Source organism: Phoca vitulina, unplaced genomic scaffold (assembly GCF_004348235.1).
Source record: "Phoca vitulina isolate PV1807 unplaced genomic scaffold, GSC_HSeal_1.0 scaffold2, whole genome shotgun sequence".
NCBI classification, from domain to species: domain Eukaryota; kingdom Metazoa; phylum Chordata; class Mammalia; order Carnivora; family Phocidae; genus Phoca; species Phoca vitulina.
Window position 1 is genome coordinate 27,975,793 of NW_022589705.1, and position 17,414 is coordinate 27,993,206.

The following is a 17,414-nucleotide window of genomic DNA, read 5'->3' on the forward strand; positions in this document are numbered from 1 at the left end:
GTCTGGAACAAGACAAGGATGTCCACTCTCACCATTACTATTTAACATAGTACTGGAAGTCTTAGCCTCAGCAATTAGACAACAAAAAGAAATAAAAGGTACCCAAATCAGCAAGGAAGAAGTCAAACTTTCACTATTTGCAGATGACATGATACTTTATGTAGAAAACCTGAAAGACTCCACCAAAAAATTTTTAGAACTAATTCATGAATTCAGCGAAGTTTCAGGATATAAAACCAATATGCAGAAAGCTGTTGCATTTCTATGCACCAATAATGAAGCAGCAGAAAAAGAAATCAAGGAATCCATCCATTTGCAATTGCACCAAAACTGATAAGACACCTAGGAATAAACCTAACCAAAGAGGTAAAAGATCTGTACTCTGAAAACTATAGAATGCTTATGAAAGAAATTGAAGAGGATACAAAGAAATGAAAAAGCATTCCATGCTAATGGATTGGAAGAACAAACATCGTTAAAATGTCTATACTACCCAAAGCAATCTATACATTTAATGCAATCCCTATCAAAATATCACCAGCATTTTTCACAGAGCTAGAACAAACAATACTAACATTTGTATGGAACCACAAAAGACTCTGAATACCCAAAGCAATTCTGAAAAAGAAAAACAAAACTGGAGGCATCACTATTCCAGATTTCAAGCTATATTACAAAGCTGTCATCATCAAGACAGTATGGTACTGGCACACAAACAGACACATAGATCAGTGGAACAGAACAGAAAATCCAGAAATGGACCCCCAACTATATAGTCACCTATTCTTTGACAAAGCAAGAAAGAATATCCAATGGAAAAAAAAAAAAAAAGACAGTCTCTTCAACAAATGGCATTGGGAAGACTGGACAGCAACATGCGGAAGAATGAAACTGGATCACTTTTTTACACAATACACAAAATAAATTCCAAATGCATGAGAGACCTAAATGTGAGACAGGAAACCATCAAAATTCTAGAGGAGAATACAGGCAGAAACCTCTTTGACCTTGTCCATAACAACTTCTTTCTAGACACCTAGCCAGAGGAAAGGGAAACAAAAGCAAAAATGAACCATTGGGACTTCATCAAGATAAAAAGTTTCTGCACAGTGAAGGAAACAATCAACAAAACTAAAAGGTAGCTTACTAAATGGGAGAAGATATTTGCAAATGACATATCTGATAAAGGATTGTTATCCAAAATCTATGAAGAATGCAATACCCAAAAACCAAATAATCCAGTTAAGAAATGGGCAAAAGACATGAACAGATATTTCTCCAAAGAAGACATACAAATGGCCAATAGACACATGAAAAAGTGCTCAACATCACTCATCATCAGGGGAATACAAATCAAAACCATGATGAGATATCACCTCACACCTGTCAGGATGGCTAAAATTAACAACACAAGAAACAACAGGTGTTGGTGAGGATGCAGAGAAAGGGAACCCTCTTGCACTGCTGGTGGGAATGCAAACTGGTGTAGCCACTCTGGAGAACAGTATGGCAGTTCCTCAAAAAGTTAAAAATAGAACTACCTTATGATCCAGCAATTGCACTACTAGGTATTTACTCAAAGGATACAAAAATACAGATTCGAAGGGGTACATGCACCCCAGTGTTTATAGCAGCATTATCAACAATAGCCAAACTATGGAGAGTGCCCAAATGTCCATCAATGATGAATGGATAAAGAAGATGTGGGATATAGATAGATAGATAAATGATAGATAGATAGATAGATAGATAGATGATATAGATATATGTATAGATATATATTGGATATATATATATTGGATTGGATTCAAATATATATTGGAATATTACTCAGCCATCAAAAAGAATGAAATGTCATTTGCAATAACATGGATGGAGCTAGAGTATATTATGGTAAGTGAAATAGGTCAGTCAGAGAAAGACAAATACCATATGATTTCACTCATATGTGGAATTTAAGAAAGAAAACAGATGAACATATGGAAAGGGGGAAAAGAAAAAAAGGAGAGAGGGAAATAAACCATGAGACTCTTAATGATAGACGACAAACTGAGGGTTGATAGAGGGAGGTGAGTGGGGGATGGGCTAGATGGGTGATGGGCATTAAGGAAGATACTTGCTGCGATAAGTACCGGGTGTTGTATGTAAGTGATGAATCACTGAATTCTACTCCAGGAACCAATATTGCACTATATGTTAATTAAATAAATTTAAATTAAAATAAAAAGAGAGAAAGAGAGAATGTAAACAATTGTGAGAGTTAGAGGAAGGGAGAGAAGTAGAGCTTGCACCCAGTGCCATTCCAGTACATCCTGGCATTTTAGTATATTGTCATAGAGAAAAATAGAGCAGGCAGCTCTCAACAGCTGACATGGCTCTGTGGGATAGGGAGAAAACACACAATCCAGAATCTTCTCCTCAGAAGCAAGAGAGAAAAAATGGAGCTTGAATGGAACAACTTAGCATTTCAGTACTCTGACCTAGAAAAAAGTGGCAGGAGGTTTATCGTGGCCTGCATTGCTCTTTGAGATTGGAAAAAGGTCCACAACCCTGAGACTTCTCCCCTGGAAGAGAGGGAAAAGATGAGTAGTTTTCCAGTATGCTGCCCTATCAGTGCTACTGCTCTAGTGAAAGTGAAAGCAAGCTTACAAAAGCCAACATGGCTCTGTAAAATTGAAAGATGTACAGGCCTGAAATCTCTTTTCCAGAAGGGAGGGAGAGGACTGGGAAGTGCATGACCACAGAAAACATTTGACAGGCCTCCAGAATCTCCAGCTGGGTTGACTGGTGAATGTCTTTTCCTGACAAAACCAGCCTATAAGACTGGAAGAGGTGAATGCTTCATCAGATGCACAGATACAAATGCAAATTTATAAGGTACATGAGAGTCAGGGGAATATGATGCAACCAAATGAACAGAATAAATCTTTGATAACCAACCCTAAAGAAATGGAAAACTATACATTGCCTGACAAAGCATTCAAAATAATCTTCTTGGGGAGCCTGGGTGGTTCAGTCATTAAGCGTCTGCCTTCGGCTCAGGTCATGATCCCGGGGTCCTGGGATCAAGCCCTGCATTGGGCTCCCTGCTCAGCGGGAAGCCTGCTTCTCCCTCTCCCACTCCCCCTGCTTGTGTTCTCTCTCTCGCTGTGTCTCTCTCTGTCAAATAAATAAATAAAATCTTTAGAAAAAAAATCTTCTTGTTAGCCTGGTGATGGATATTAAAGAGGGCATGTATTGAATGGAGCACTGGATGTTATACACAAACAATGAATCATGGAACACTACATCAAAAACTAATGATGTAATGTATGGTGATTAACATAACATAATAAAATAAAATTTTAAAAAAATCTTAAAGCTCCGTGAACTACAAAAGAACACAGACAAATTAAAAAAAATCAAGAAACCAATACATGAACAGAATGAGAATGTCAAGAAAGGAATAGAAACCATAAAAATAATCAAACAGAAAATCTGGAGTTGAAGAATACAGTAGCAACTGATCCAAAAACTTCAATACAGTGCTTCAACAGCAGACTCAATTATTCAGTAGAAAGAATCAATGGCCTTTTCATGGGAATGAAAGGAATAGCATAGGAAATAATAGTTGATGGCATTTTAACAGCATTGTATGGTGACAGATGGTAGTTACACTTGTAGTGAGCACAGTATAATGCATACATTTGTTGAATCACTATGTTGTACACCTGAAACTAAGGCAACATTGGTGTCAACTATCCATCCATCCATACATACATACATAAATACTGTCAGGAGGCTGCCATTCAAAGAAGTTATGAGTGACATTTTACATAAAGTGAAAAACTAATGGCTCAATTTATCTGTGTTAAAATTTCGACTTTTGTGCTCACTTTGGCAGCACATCTACTAAAAATTAGAATGAAAATTTTTACTTTCATATTCTACACTTGTTTTTAAGAACTGGCATGGTTGTCCTTAATTTGCTTTGCCAAATTGAAATATTTTTTTCTCTGCCCAGCTGTTTTACATAAACAGCATAAATTCCCCAAAGGCCGATTAATATCCAAAAATGTTCTTTAAAATATTTACAAAGTCTGAGACAGGAAAATTAAGTGTTAAATATCTAAGAGATTTATTGGAATCTCAGCTTGAATTCTAACTGCAAATACTTATGAAAATGTTAATATTAACATGAAATAACTGGCAGTGTTTCTAATCAGTATAAATTGAATTAGAAAAAAAAAAGAATCAATGGCCTTGAAGACAGGTCATTTGAAATTAGCCAATTAAAGGAATAAAAAGAAAAAGAGTGAGGAAAGCATATGAGACCTATGGGATATCATCAAGCAGAGAAATATATGCATTATGGGAATCCAAAAAGGAGACGAGAGAGAAAGGCAGAAACTTTATTTAAAGAAATAATGGCTGAAAATTCTCCAAACCTTGGTAGGGACGTGGACATCCAGATTCATGAAACTAAAAGGACCCCTAGCAAAATCAACCAAAGAAGATTACCCCAAGAAACATTATAGCCAAAATCTCAAAATTCAAAGACAAGAGAACTTTGAATGCAGCAAGGGAAAAGTGTTTTGTCACATGCAAGGGCATACACAGAAGGCTATCATTGAATTTATTAACAGAACATTTGCAGGGAAATGATATATTCAAAATTCCAAGAGAAAAAAAATTGCCAACCAAGAATACTATGCCCAGCAAAACTGTCTTTCAGACATGAAGAAGAGATAAAGACATTCTCAGACAAGACTTCTTTACCACAAGACCTGCCTTACAAGAAATGTTACAGGTACTTTTACAAGTTGAAACAAAAGAGTACTAAGTAACAAAATGAAAACATATGAAAGTATTAAGCTTATTGGTGAAGGTAGATATATAATCAACTTCAGAATATTCTAAGACTGTAATGATGGTGCATAAATCACTTTTAACTCTAGCATAAAAGTAAAATGATAAAATTATTTTTTTAATTTTTTTAAATTTATTTGAGAGAGAGAGACAGATAGTGACAGAGATAGAGAGAGCACAAGGAGGAGGAGAGGGAGAGAGAGAAGCAGGCTCCCCACTGAGCAGGGAGCCCGACGTGGGGCTCAATCCCAGGACCCTGGGACCATGACCTGAGCCAAAGGCAGACGCTTAACCGATTGAGCCACCCAGGCACCCATAATGATAAAATTATTAAAATAACTGGAACAACAATAATTTGTTGATGGATACACAATATAGAAAGGTGTAAAGTGTGGCATAAACAGCATAAAATGTGGGAGGGGCAATGTAAGAGTGTAGTTTTGGTATGTGATTGAAGTTGTTACCAGCTTAAAATAGACTTAAATGTTTTATGTATGCTTCATGTTAATCACAAAGAAAAAATCCTCTAGTAGATACATAATAGATAGAAAGAAAAGAATCAAAGCATACCACTACAAAAAATCAACAAATCACAAAGGAAGACAGCAAGAGAGGAAGAAAGGAGCAAAGAAACTACAAAACAGAAAACAATTAATAAAATGATAGGTGTAAGTCCTTACCTATCGATAATTATTTTAAAAGTAAATGAATTTTTAAAAAGTAATGAATTAAATTCTCCAATTAAAAGACAGAATAGCTGAGTAGATTTTAAAAACAGGAATTAAAATTTTTAAAAATTAAAAAAAAGCAGGATTCAACAATATGCTGCCTATTAGAGATTCCATTTAGCTTTAAGGACAAACATAGACTAAACTTTATTAGTTCTAAGAATTTTTATGGAGTTTAAGGTTTTCTACATATAAGATCATGTTATCTGCAAACACAGATAATTTTATTCTTCCTTTCTGATTTGGATTTCTTTTAGTTCTTTTTTCTTGTCTAATTGTTTTAGCTAGGACTCCTGTACTATGTTGAATAGACGTGGTGAGAATGGGTATCCTTGTCTTGTTCCTGACCATCATTGAGTATGATATTAGCTGTGGGTTTGTCAAATATGGTCTGTATTATGTTGAGATACATTCTTCCTATACCTAGTTTATGAGTGTTTTTGTCATGAAAAGATGTTGAATTTTGTCAAATGCTTTATGTGCATACATTGACATGATGATATGATTTTTATCCTTAATTCTGTTAATGTGGTGTATCATGTTTATTGATTTGTATATGATGAATCATCCTTGCATCTCAAGGAAAAAGCAACTAATATTTGATAAGGATACCAAGAATACACAATGGAGAAATGATAGTCTTTTCCACATATGGTGTTGGGGAAAAATAGATATCCATATGCAAAAAAAATTAAATTAGACCCTTCCTTTACACCATACACAAAAATCAACACAAAATGGATTAAAGACTTTAACATAAGACCTAAAATGGTAAAACTCTTAGGAAAAAACAGAGCAAATCTTTTTGACATTGGTTTTTGTGATGGTTTCTTAGATATGACACCAAAAATACAGGCCACAGAAGCAAAAATAGACCAAGTGAGACAACATCAAATCAAGCTTCTGCAGAGCAAAGGAAACAAGAGGATAAAAAGGCAACCAGTCATCTGGGGTTTATCAATTAATGTAATTCACCTTACTAAAAGTCTGAGGAAGAAAGACCACTTAATTATATAAATAGATGCAGAAAACCTCAACAAAATGATATACCCATTCATGATAAAACTCAGCAAACTAGGAGTAAAAGTGAACTTTTTCAAGCTGATAAAAGGCATCTACAAAAACCCTACAGCTAACATCATATTTAATGTTGAAAAACTGACTGCTTTGCCCCTAACTCAGGAACAAAGCAAGTATGTCTACTCTCACCACTCCTGTTCAACATGATACTGAAAGTTATAGCACAGTGGGGCAAGAAAAGGAAAAAAGCATATAGATCAAAAAGGATAAAATAAAACTGTTTTTATTCTCAGCCATTATTGTCCTTACAGAAAATCCCAGGGAATCGACCAAAACAACCTCTTAGAACTAATAGGTGGGTTTAATAAGGTTGTAAGATACAAGATCAACACACAGAGTTAATCTTCTGGGCTCTCTCCTGTTCCATTGATCTATGTGTCTATTTTTGTGCCAGTACCATACTATTTTGATTAACTATAGTTTGTAATATATTTTGAAATCTGGGATTGTGATACTTTCAGGTTTGTTTTTCTTTCTCAAGATTGCTTTGGTTAGTCAAAGTTTTTTTGTGGTTCTATACAAATTTTAGGATTATTTGTTCTAGTTCTGTGAAAAATGCTACTGGTATTTTGATAAGGATTGCATTGATTTGCAACAACATGGATGGACCCCAGAGGGTATTATGCTAAGTGAAATAAGTCAAACAAAGACAAATACCACATGATTTCAGTTATATGTGGAATATAAAAAAAACCAAACAAACGAAAAACAGCTCTTAAATACAGAGAATAAACTGGTGGTTGCCAGAGGGGAAGTGGGTTGGGAGATGGACGAAATAGAGGAAGGGGATTAAGAGGTACAAACTTCCAGTTATAAAATAAATCATGGAGATGAAAAGTACAGCATAGGAGATAGTCAATAATATTGTAGTATGTTGTATAGTGACAGATGGTGACCATAATAGTTATGGTAAACATTGAGTAATGCATAGAATTGTCAAGTCAGTATGTCTGTAGGAGTGCTGACAGTACGGACTCCATCGTTGGCTACATGTTTGGGCCCCTTGGAGATTAATATACATACCTTAGAAATGCTTGTCAAGGTAGGGAAGGCGGCAGGCTTGCTTTGGCCTCCCAGGAATCCATTAGAGACATCTTTCCTTCCCCTTCTGACACATAGGTAGTACCACAAAATCTAATTGAAGGGCAGCTGTCAGGTGCCAACCCTTTGATCTCACTACAATGCCCCTTCTGTGTGTCCCCTCACTATAAAATCTGTGGACTAAGGTCTGAATTTTGTGGAGAAAATACAGCTGACATGGATCGTCCTCCACCAGATCGTCCCTGTCAGTAAGTTACCCTGAATAAAACTGTGTAAACTGTATGGAGTGGTGTGCTTCGTTTTGTGGTCTCAAAGTGCCTTCTCAGTTTGGGGGATACTTTCCTGTCTCTTCTCTACCTTCTAAAAATGTTACACACCTGAAATTAATATAACACTGTATATCAATTTTACTTCAATAATTTTAAAAAAACTTATATTCAACTGCATTTCTATATACAAACAATGAACAGTTGGAAGCAAGTGTGTGCTCTCTCTCTCAAAAAAAAAAAAAGAAAAGAAAAATATGTGTGCATGTCTGTGTGTGTGTGTGTCCATTTTGTGTGTTAGGCTTTCTCCAAGTAGAAAAAGGAAAAAATATGGCCACGAACTCAGAAAGCCAAAAAGTATTTCTAACACACACACACACTCACACACACACACTTCCCACCCACTGAGAGTTCTTTGACAGGAATTCATAGAACACAAGAGAGACAAACTCACCTAAGTTTTTATTATGGAGATTTTCCCCCAACCAAACATCAAAACAGAGTCCCTAGGGAGTTAGATGTGACCACATGGAAAACACCAATTACTTGAACTAAAGGGATTTATTCATTCAAAAAGTACTTGCTGAGTACCTACCAGGTACTCTGTCAAGGACTGGGAAGTATTCCTGTAGTCCCTCTCTCAAGGAGCTAATAGTCTAGTTGTGAATACGGATATTAAACAAATAAATACATAAAAGTAAATACCCAGGAAATTGAGGGGAGAGGATTTCTATGACTTAGGAAGGAGCTGATCTAATCCACCTACCCTAAGATATCTCGGTTGGCTCCGTAGTATGTCTTAACTATATTTCCCCCTTTCAGTTAGTAGAAAAAGAAAATCCAGACTAGAAGGAAGAGACAGGGAGAGAGAGAGAGAGACAGCCTATCACCTGACCCCAAAACACAACTTTAATAGTATGTCATGCACTCATCATCTCGCTCTTTTTGAGTGGCTCGGTAAGTGAAATGAAAAAGGCAATGAGCTCCATCTAGTGGCCAACATTTTAATTTTTCTTCACAGTATTTTATCACTGCCTTTTATCACTTGAGTTTGTCAGTATATATTGCCTGCCTCCCCCACTAGAATATAAGCTCCACGTGGGCAGGAACTGTTTTGTTCATCACTGGAATCAGCAGAGTGCAGAAGGGTGCCTGGCATAGTAAACACTTCATACCGTGAATATCTTTAAACATACAAGTGAATATCCTTATGCTGTTTATCATCACAACTCCATTCCTGATGTTTCTCCCTGAAAGTTTACCATTTGGTTATTTAACGTCATATTGAATATTGCAGGAATTTGATGGTTTATATTCTTGTACAACTTAGAGGAGAATCTTCTCCCTCTCCTTCCCCACATAGGATTTCATCATTATCTCTTCCTTACAGACCTAGAGAATATGGTGTTAATTTCCTACCGCTGCTCTGGAGAGCCCCCCCCCCCGCCCCCCGCATTAAGGGTGTGGTACTGACTGGACAGGCAGCAGTGCCAAAGAGATATCGCACACTATGATAAACTGAGCGATCAAAAGGCCGTCACCATAGAAACCCTTTAGGAGCTGAGAATCTGCATATAGCCTGTAAGAGAGAGGCCTCTGAAAGCTTGAGAGCTTCATCAGGAATGTGAACCATGAATTCCAGAGGCAAAGGAGATTGAGAAAGAACACATGGCACCACCCTGAGAAGAGCAATTTCTACTAGGTTCTAACACAGTGATACTCACTTGTGTACGGACATTTTCTCACACTATTTAGCCAGAAGCCACACACCTAGCCTAGAATGGTACAGTACTTGCCAAAGCTTTCACAAGGACAATTTTTATTTTATATATCTTACATATGGACCCCATGTTTTGAATGACTTTTTTCCTACCAAATTGATTTGTAAAGTCAAAATTTATGCTCTCTTTCAAAAGATTGTTCAAAGACTATGAAGACTTTCTGCATGGCTTAAGTAACCAGTGCTAATAGCTAAACTGCTAAAAATCCAGCCAAATGTGTGTATGGATAGACAGTTGGGTGGATAGACAGATAGATAAATAAATACATAGTTACCTTAGGCAGGCTTTCTATGGTTAAATGTATAATTTCTATTACGGTTTTTGAAATACTTAAACTAATGTTTGTACAGCTATTATTTATCTGGCTGGAAAGCATTAATTTACTGTAATAATACACATAAAACATTGCATTTAAAATAGCTCCATGAGGGTGAAAACTGATCATAACTCTTTTTTTGACATATATATGTGTATGTACACACACACACACACACACACACACACATTGCCGAATGATTACCACGGTCAATTTGATTACCATGTCCATCATCTCACATAGTTAACATAGTTAACTCTGTGTGTGTGTGTGTGTGGTAAGAATGCTGAAATGCTGAAGATCTATTCTCATCGGCTCTCAAGAACGTAACTCTTTATAGCAGGAATGTGTGGAAAAAGCTTTAGGAAGTTACAAACCCAGACTTAATTGTCTTTCTTTCCTAGAGCAGGTCCTTCTTAGTACTGCCCTAGGGTTAGAGGTAAAAGAAGAATGTTGTTCCGCCTGCCTGCCTCTTAGTGCCTAGAAGTGACAGATACCTCTTGCGAAGCATTTCCAGGTAATGGAGCTTTGCTTCCACCTTGTTCTCCTCCCTGTCACTCCTCTATTGTCACCTGGGAGGTCATGTAAAAGTAAAGTAGAATACCTTTGGTAAGCAAACTAGAAGAGTCAAGAACCCATCAACAGTCACAGTACAACAGCATGTCAGAAAATTCATATAAAAGAGTTAAACAAAACTGAAGTTGATTTCTCTCACACTTAAATGTAGTAGGTGTGGGGCTGGAGCTGTGGCTCCCTGATGTCAGGGCTCAGGCTCCTTCTCTCTCACTCTATTGCTCTACCATCTTCAACTTGCAGATTCCATCTGCTGGTCCAAGAGACTGCAGCAATCATGTCTGCACACAAACTGTCAGGGGAACTGCAAAATAAGGGAGAATAAAGGCATGCTAGCCCTTTAAGATTTTCCTGGATGAAGCGCATATAGTTTCCATTTATATCCCAGTGCCCAGAATTTAGTTTTATGTCCAACCCAGCTACAAAAGAAGGTGGAAACACAGTCTTTATACCAAATACCCACAAACTCTGCTGAAATGTGTAAGTTCTGTCACCACCTAGACCCCAAGACTTTGAACTTTACTGCTCACCTGCTTCTATCTACTGACCTTCATCCCACATGTTTCCCTAAGCTCTCTTTTCTCTTCACTCAGGCAAAAGACCCTATAGGCACAGCATCCCATTAAGGAAACCAAAATGGACCCTCAAGCAATAATGACTGCCCAGACCACCCAGACCAGTTTGAGATAAACCCCCCAACTCACACCTGCACAGATGGACCATGGAGTGACCTCTGGGATGACTGAAAATTACCTTTACCTCATTATAACACTAAAATCTCCCCCTAAGGAGGGCACAAGCCTCATTTATATAATATACAATGTTTGTACAGGCATGTTTACTGGACGCATGACCTTATGCCCGCCTCTAGATATGATGACAAGGCTTCCCTTTCTAAATATTCATCCTAACTCTAAGTAAAAGGAACCCATTCACCCTTGCCTTGGAAGTTATTCCGTGACCTCCTTATTTGCGGCAAATAAAGTTTCCTTGTGCGACAACTCACCTGGTGGAGTTTCTATCTGTGACTCACCAAGGAGCTAACTCACATTAGTTCCATTACAGTTCTATTACTACAGAAGAAGAGAATACTAAATATTAGGGAATAATTAGCAGCCTCCTCCCAAAGATTCTCTTTCCTTTTTTCTTAAGGAACAATTTTATAGTACTTACTAAGAACCAAGTACTGTTCTAAGCTTTTTTGGGGTCTATAAAATCATCTAATCCTCACAGCAGCACTATAAGTAAGGTTCTATTACCCATATTTTACAAATGAGAAAAGCAAAGTACAGAGAAATACAGTGACTTGCCCAAGGTTGCAGATAATTGCAGAGCTAGGATTTGAACCAGACGGTTTGGCCTAGCCGCTGGGCTAAACTGCCTTCTCTCTGCTATATTTCAGAATATTTTTAGTCCTCAATATGAGGCAATGGAAAGGCTTTATCTACATAAGATACTGTCTTTATATTCACAAAACAAATGAACAGAAGCTATAAGGAAAATACACCTATGAGCTATTAATTTCAGGGAATCACTTATATTTCTATATTTCTCTTTTAAACATCAACATGAGTATAAAGAATAACATGAGGCTTAATGTAGGAACAAAGCCCCTGAATGCCCAGCATTGGGTCATTCAGTCATTTAAAGAATATATATGTAAACCAATAACAACTACAGCAAAGATACTTATATTTTGACTCCCTATGTAAGACCCACTAAAATAACAGTAAGGAGATTCTTTTAAGAATAAACCCATGGGAACAAAAACAAGAGGAAAGAGAGTGGCAACAAAAATTATAGAAGTTAGAAAGCAAATGGGCAGGTAGTAGACAGCAGATTCAGATAAGCTGAGTCCTAGACTAGCCACGAAGAAAGTCAAAAAGGCAACTAGATTTACCCCCAGAGGACTCTCCAAAGGCTCAGGACTAAATACAGGAGGATCATTTAAAGGTCTCTCTAGGAAACGATTAGATCTCCAGACCCCCATTCCTGGTCCACATAGCCCTGCCAATTAGCCCCTCTTCATCTTGGCAAGAGATTAGCAGTTTATACTCTGAAGAGGGTGAGCAGAGTGTCTGAATTCAGAGAAACCAGGCACAGCTGAATGTGGAGGGACAGTGTTGAAATAGGAGCAGTAACAATGTCAGCAGAATGAATGTTGAGATCCTTAGCCCTCTTTCCCTCCCCTGCCACCACCCTAGTCCCAACCAATATCACTCCCCACTTTAGCAACCTCCTAACAGATCTTCCTGCTTCAACTCTTGCCTGCCCCCAAGTCTCTTCTCCAAAGCAGCTAGAGTATCTTTTAAAAAATGTAATTAAGATTACATTATTCCTCAGCTAAAGGTTTTCCAAGGGCTGCTTCAGAATAAAATCTAAACTCCTTTCTGGGGTCTACAAGGTTCTGCATGATACGGCCCCTGCTTTCTTTTCCATCCTAATCTGGAAGCACTTTCCCTCTGGATCGCTATGGTCTCTTTTATTCCTTGAGCATGCCAAGTTTGTTCCCCTCTCAGGGACTTTACCACTACTGTTTTCTTTTCCAGAATCAGTTTTTGCAAGGTTGCCTCTTCATCATTCAATTCAGGATTGAATGTCACCTCAAAAAACAAAACAAAACAAAACAAAAACAACCTTTTCCTGACCATCCTATTTAAACCATCTGCTGTCTCCACCCATCATTGCTTCTTTTATAGCACTTATCATCGTCTGAAGTCACTGTACATATTAACTCCTCTATTGTGTGTTTCTCCCTCTGTAAGGTTTATGACACACACTTCCTCTGCCTCATTTTTTCAAGTAGCCTCAGCACCTATGTACTCAACTCTTGTTTGTTAACTGTGAGAAAAAGAAAAGCAGCACCGGACATTGGGAACTGAACTGACACTTTTAAGTCTTCAGTGTTGTTAAGCACTGGCTGCGGTGTTCCCCTATAGAATATAACAATCTGACAGAACACCAACATGAGACAAAATCACACTGTGGTCATGATGAAGTGAGACAACAGACAAGATCACTTAATAACCTTGCCTAAGCACAGATTTAAAAACAAGGTCATTGTGAAAACTGCAAAGATACTAAATTTCCTCCTCTCCCATCTAGTAAAATTGTTGCCTCTTTACCAATTACGGATTTAGCCTTGCAATTTTCCTCCCTCCTTCTACATAAAATGTCATAATGTACCTCATATTACAGTTGCCTCTACTTCCTGACAGCGCCCAAAACAGAATGACTCTCCCTTTCCTTGAATCCTCCCCCCACATCATCTAATACATGCCCAAATTTTATAATAAGTCATTTCTAACGCCCTGTTATTGAAATGACCCCATGGTTCCCCAAGGTGTGTGTTCTCCCTCATTGCAATGAGTAATATAACCAATTTTCTGACTACAGGTGTGTTCTTGGTGGTCTTCTGGACTACCAGTATTCTCCAGCAAATAGGGAGAGTATTGACAAATTGCTGGAAAATATTGACAACTGAATGGCCTTCACAATAGTTCACAATTTAGGGCTAGCGTCTCTGTTGCATCCAGTAATTTCTCCAGTCACCTAATTGTCTCCTAAACCTCCTTGTACCTAGTTGAAGAGTATATTCCTTCAACCACAGATTGTCTTTGTTCTTTCCTCTAGGCCTGAGTAACAATGCTACTGCCACTCTCACTTCATCTATCTTCTCATCTTCTTAAAATAGGAGAGGAAGAAAATCTAATTGTGAAATTTGATTCTTAACAAAACTGTGCTTTCCACCACCTCCCCTAACGGACAGGTGGTGTCCTTTTCTCTTTGGCGATCTTTTCTTCACTTTTAAGATGTCGTGTATTTTCCTCCAGTGTCACACCCCCTTTCCTTCTCAGTTCTCTAATCAAACTCTCTTTTTTTCTATTCAGAAATGCAAATTCCTGCTTTTTTTCTCTCACCCCCATCACAGGCGATGAATACATCTACAAATCCCTTTTCACATTCTCTTTAGGCTCGCCTTCTCTCAGGCACCCTCCAACATTATTCTATCTACAACTCTTCCCTGGCCTAAGTGCAGTGCCCCAGTGTGCCCTTTCTTCCAAATCAGTCCTTGTCCTATAACCCACCCCAACCCAAATCAAGGACACACATCTAATTAGGGCCCTGGGCCTAATCTTCATCCCCAACCCCCGGCCATCTCCAGGTCCTCTCCCCGTCCCATCCCGTGGCCCAGACCTGCCTCTCTCCTGCGGACCGAACGCGGCGCCGCACCTCCACCTACCCAGGGCAGCCTGCGATGCCCTTACTCCCAGCCGCTCCACCCCGCATCCCGCGCCAACCAGTCCGCGCTCGCGGCCGACGCCTCAGCCAATGCGCGTTCTGCATCCCGACCGGCGCCCAGCCGCGCCCAGGCTCCGCCTCCACGTCCGAGTCCCTCCCCACCCGGCCCAGGAGCGCAGGCGCGCCCGGAGCGCGGGGAGGCGAGGCTGTCGCGCGCTGAGGTGAGTGCGGCGCCCGGTGGGCGCTCCGGGGCCCGGCGCGCGGAGTCGTGTGGAGCGAGGCCGGGAGGGAGGGAGGCCGCCGGAGCGGCGCGCCTGGCGACACCGGGAGCCGGGCTGGATCTCCTTCAGCACTCGGACTCGCGCTCGGGAGCCGGCGTCCGCGCTGGAATTACGTTTCCCCTGGGGAGGTGGCTGGCCTCGCGGCGTGCGGCCCCTGCACCCCCGGCCGTCCAAAAAAGGCTTTGTGCCCCCTTTTGCTCTTGATTTGACAACTCTGGCATTGTGGAAACACCGACTCCAGTTCATCCATAACCGGGATTCCCAATAAGAAAGGAAACGAAGGCTGTTCTCCTGCCGTGTAAGTGAGGTGTGGAATCTGAAGTGTGTCGTTAAAAAGAGCAAAACAGCCCAATCTGCCGCTTTATGGGGGCGACACCCCCGTTCCCTTCCGCCGCCTGAGGCGAGAATTAAAGTGCTCGCTCACTTCCACAGCGGCCGCCAGCGGTGCCGAAAGTGTCACCTCGTGCTGGGCCGAAACCTCATTCCTTCTCATGGAAACCAGGCAGCCCCACTTCTTACGCTGGGCACATTTATATTCCACGAACCCATTTTCACAGAAGGGCTTTTCAGCGGTTTCAGAATCCTCTCTCCTTTAGCTCGGGCTAACGATGGCTGATTTTTTCCATTCTTGCTCCAATGACAGGACTTTGAGGCTTATTATTCCCGCTGTACTTCCCCAGTACCTGGGCACCTTCTAGATGCCATCTGTTGCACCGGCGAACCTTACAAACATTCTAGAAGTGGAAAGGCAGGGAGTGAATAAAGGAGAAATAACCTTTGTTCAAACTTCACAGCGTGGGCTGTGCGTTGATTAGCATCAGCCTCTTTTGCAGTCTCTCACCTTACCGTTCCTTGAGCTTGCGGTTAACCTAAACGTTCTGAACTTTGTCAAATTACCTAAATCTCTTCCTACCTCTCCTCCGCACATGCAAAGTGGTTCTATCTAAATTGATCATTTGGGTTTAACGCCCGAGTTTCAAACTTGATACAATTCATTTTGACCGCTTTGCTTACATTGTAGCTGTGGATTCTGCCCCCCCAACAGTGCACCAGCCGTCTCAGCTTCTGCTGCACATACCTTCTGTATTTTCATTTTAAATAGTTTACTCCAATGATAAGAAATAACTTTAATTTTCTATTGATCATGCGTATTTGAATATGGAGGTGACGTTATTTACAATATGCCATAATCGGGTTTACCAGATCACCTTGATTCACAATTGCCTGGTTTTCTTCATAGAACATTGTTTTTAAGGAGAAACTAGAAAAAAAGCAATGAAAATATTGTGTAGAATTAAAAGCCATATATATTTGGATTTTCTCCAACTTTTCAATGACATCCAAATTTGTTAATCTATTTTTATTATTTGTGAATATATGTATGGAACGTTAATTGCTTTAGAAAGTTCTGGTCAAAATGTGTTTATGTAAAGCGCAGAAGAAAAATAGTCTCGGAGGTTCAGAATCCGTATGTCAGCCTACTTAGATTTCTTTGGAGCCTTTTTTTTCACTGATGCCCCCACAATTCCTCCCACAATCAGATTACTTAGTGAGAGATTAATGAGTGAGAAGAGAGTCTGGATGTGGGTATTGAGAAATTCCATCATTTAATGGCGGATTGGAGGAGTGGTAGGAGGGAAGGGAGGGATTGTAGTATGTCAAAAGCCAAGGGAACATGGTGTTTCTGGGGAGAGATGGCTTGACCAGCAGTATCTAAAACTGCAGAGAGCTCAAAGAGAGTGAGAGAATTGCCAGATGTTCACTGGACTTAACAATATGAAGGTCAAAACTGACTTGAGCAAGAGCCACCTCTGTGGAGTAATGGGTACAAAAGTCAGATTGCACCAGGTTGGAGAGCATAGATTGAGGAAAAGAAGACAACTGAGACATAACTTTTTAAAACCTTTGCTCTCGGGGCGCCTGGGTGGCTCAGTTGGTTAAGCGACTGCCTTCGGCTCAGGTCATGATCCTGGAGTCTCGGGATCGAGTCCCGCATCGGACTCCCTGCTCAGCAGGGAGTCTGCTTCTCCCTCTGATCCTCCCCCCTCTCATGTTCTCTCTCTCTGTCTCATTCTCTCTCTCAAATAAATAAATAAAATCTTAAAAAATAAAATAAAATAAAATAAAAAAATAAATAAATAAAACCTTTGCTCTCAAGAGAAAGTAACAGGAAAGTTTTGATTTGAAGAGGAAATGAGCAACAGGGAGGCGTCAGGAGTTTTAGTTTTTGTTTATATTTTGTATTTATTGTTTTTTAA

At 39.5% G+C, this 17,414-nt stretch overlaps 1 protein-coding gene and 1 long non-coding RNA gene across 6 annotated transcripts in view; one reads left to right on the forward strand and one right to left on the reverse strand.

Moving 5' to 3' along the window:
- LOC116644643 overlaps positions 1 to 14,955 on the reverse strand; it is a 25,453-nt gene extending 10,498 nt beyond the window's left edge. Inside the window, exons 1-2 of the long non-coding RNA XR_004301801.1 lie at positions 14,877 to 14,955; positions 10,776 to 10,937 (exon numbers count right to left, since the gene is read on the reverse strand). This is a non-coding gene — a long non-coding RNA (uncharacterized LOC116644643). The remainder of the gene's footprint in view (positions 1 to 10,775; positions 10,938 to 14,876) is intronic.
- Positions 14,956 to 15,035: 80 nt separating this feature from the next.
- Positions 15,036 to 17,414, forward strand: part of KYAT3 (kynurenine aminotransferase 3) — a 65,395-nt gene continuing 63,016 nt past the window's right edge. For 2 of the 5 annotated variants that reach the window (XM_032424406.1, XM_032424398.1), the window contains exon 1: positions 15,036 to 15,096. The gene's annotated coding sequence lies outside the window, so the exon portion shown is untranslated. The other 3 variants (XM_032424415.1, XM_032424422.1, XM_032424429.1) reach the window with 2 other exon arrangements.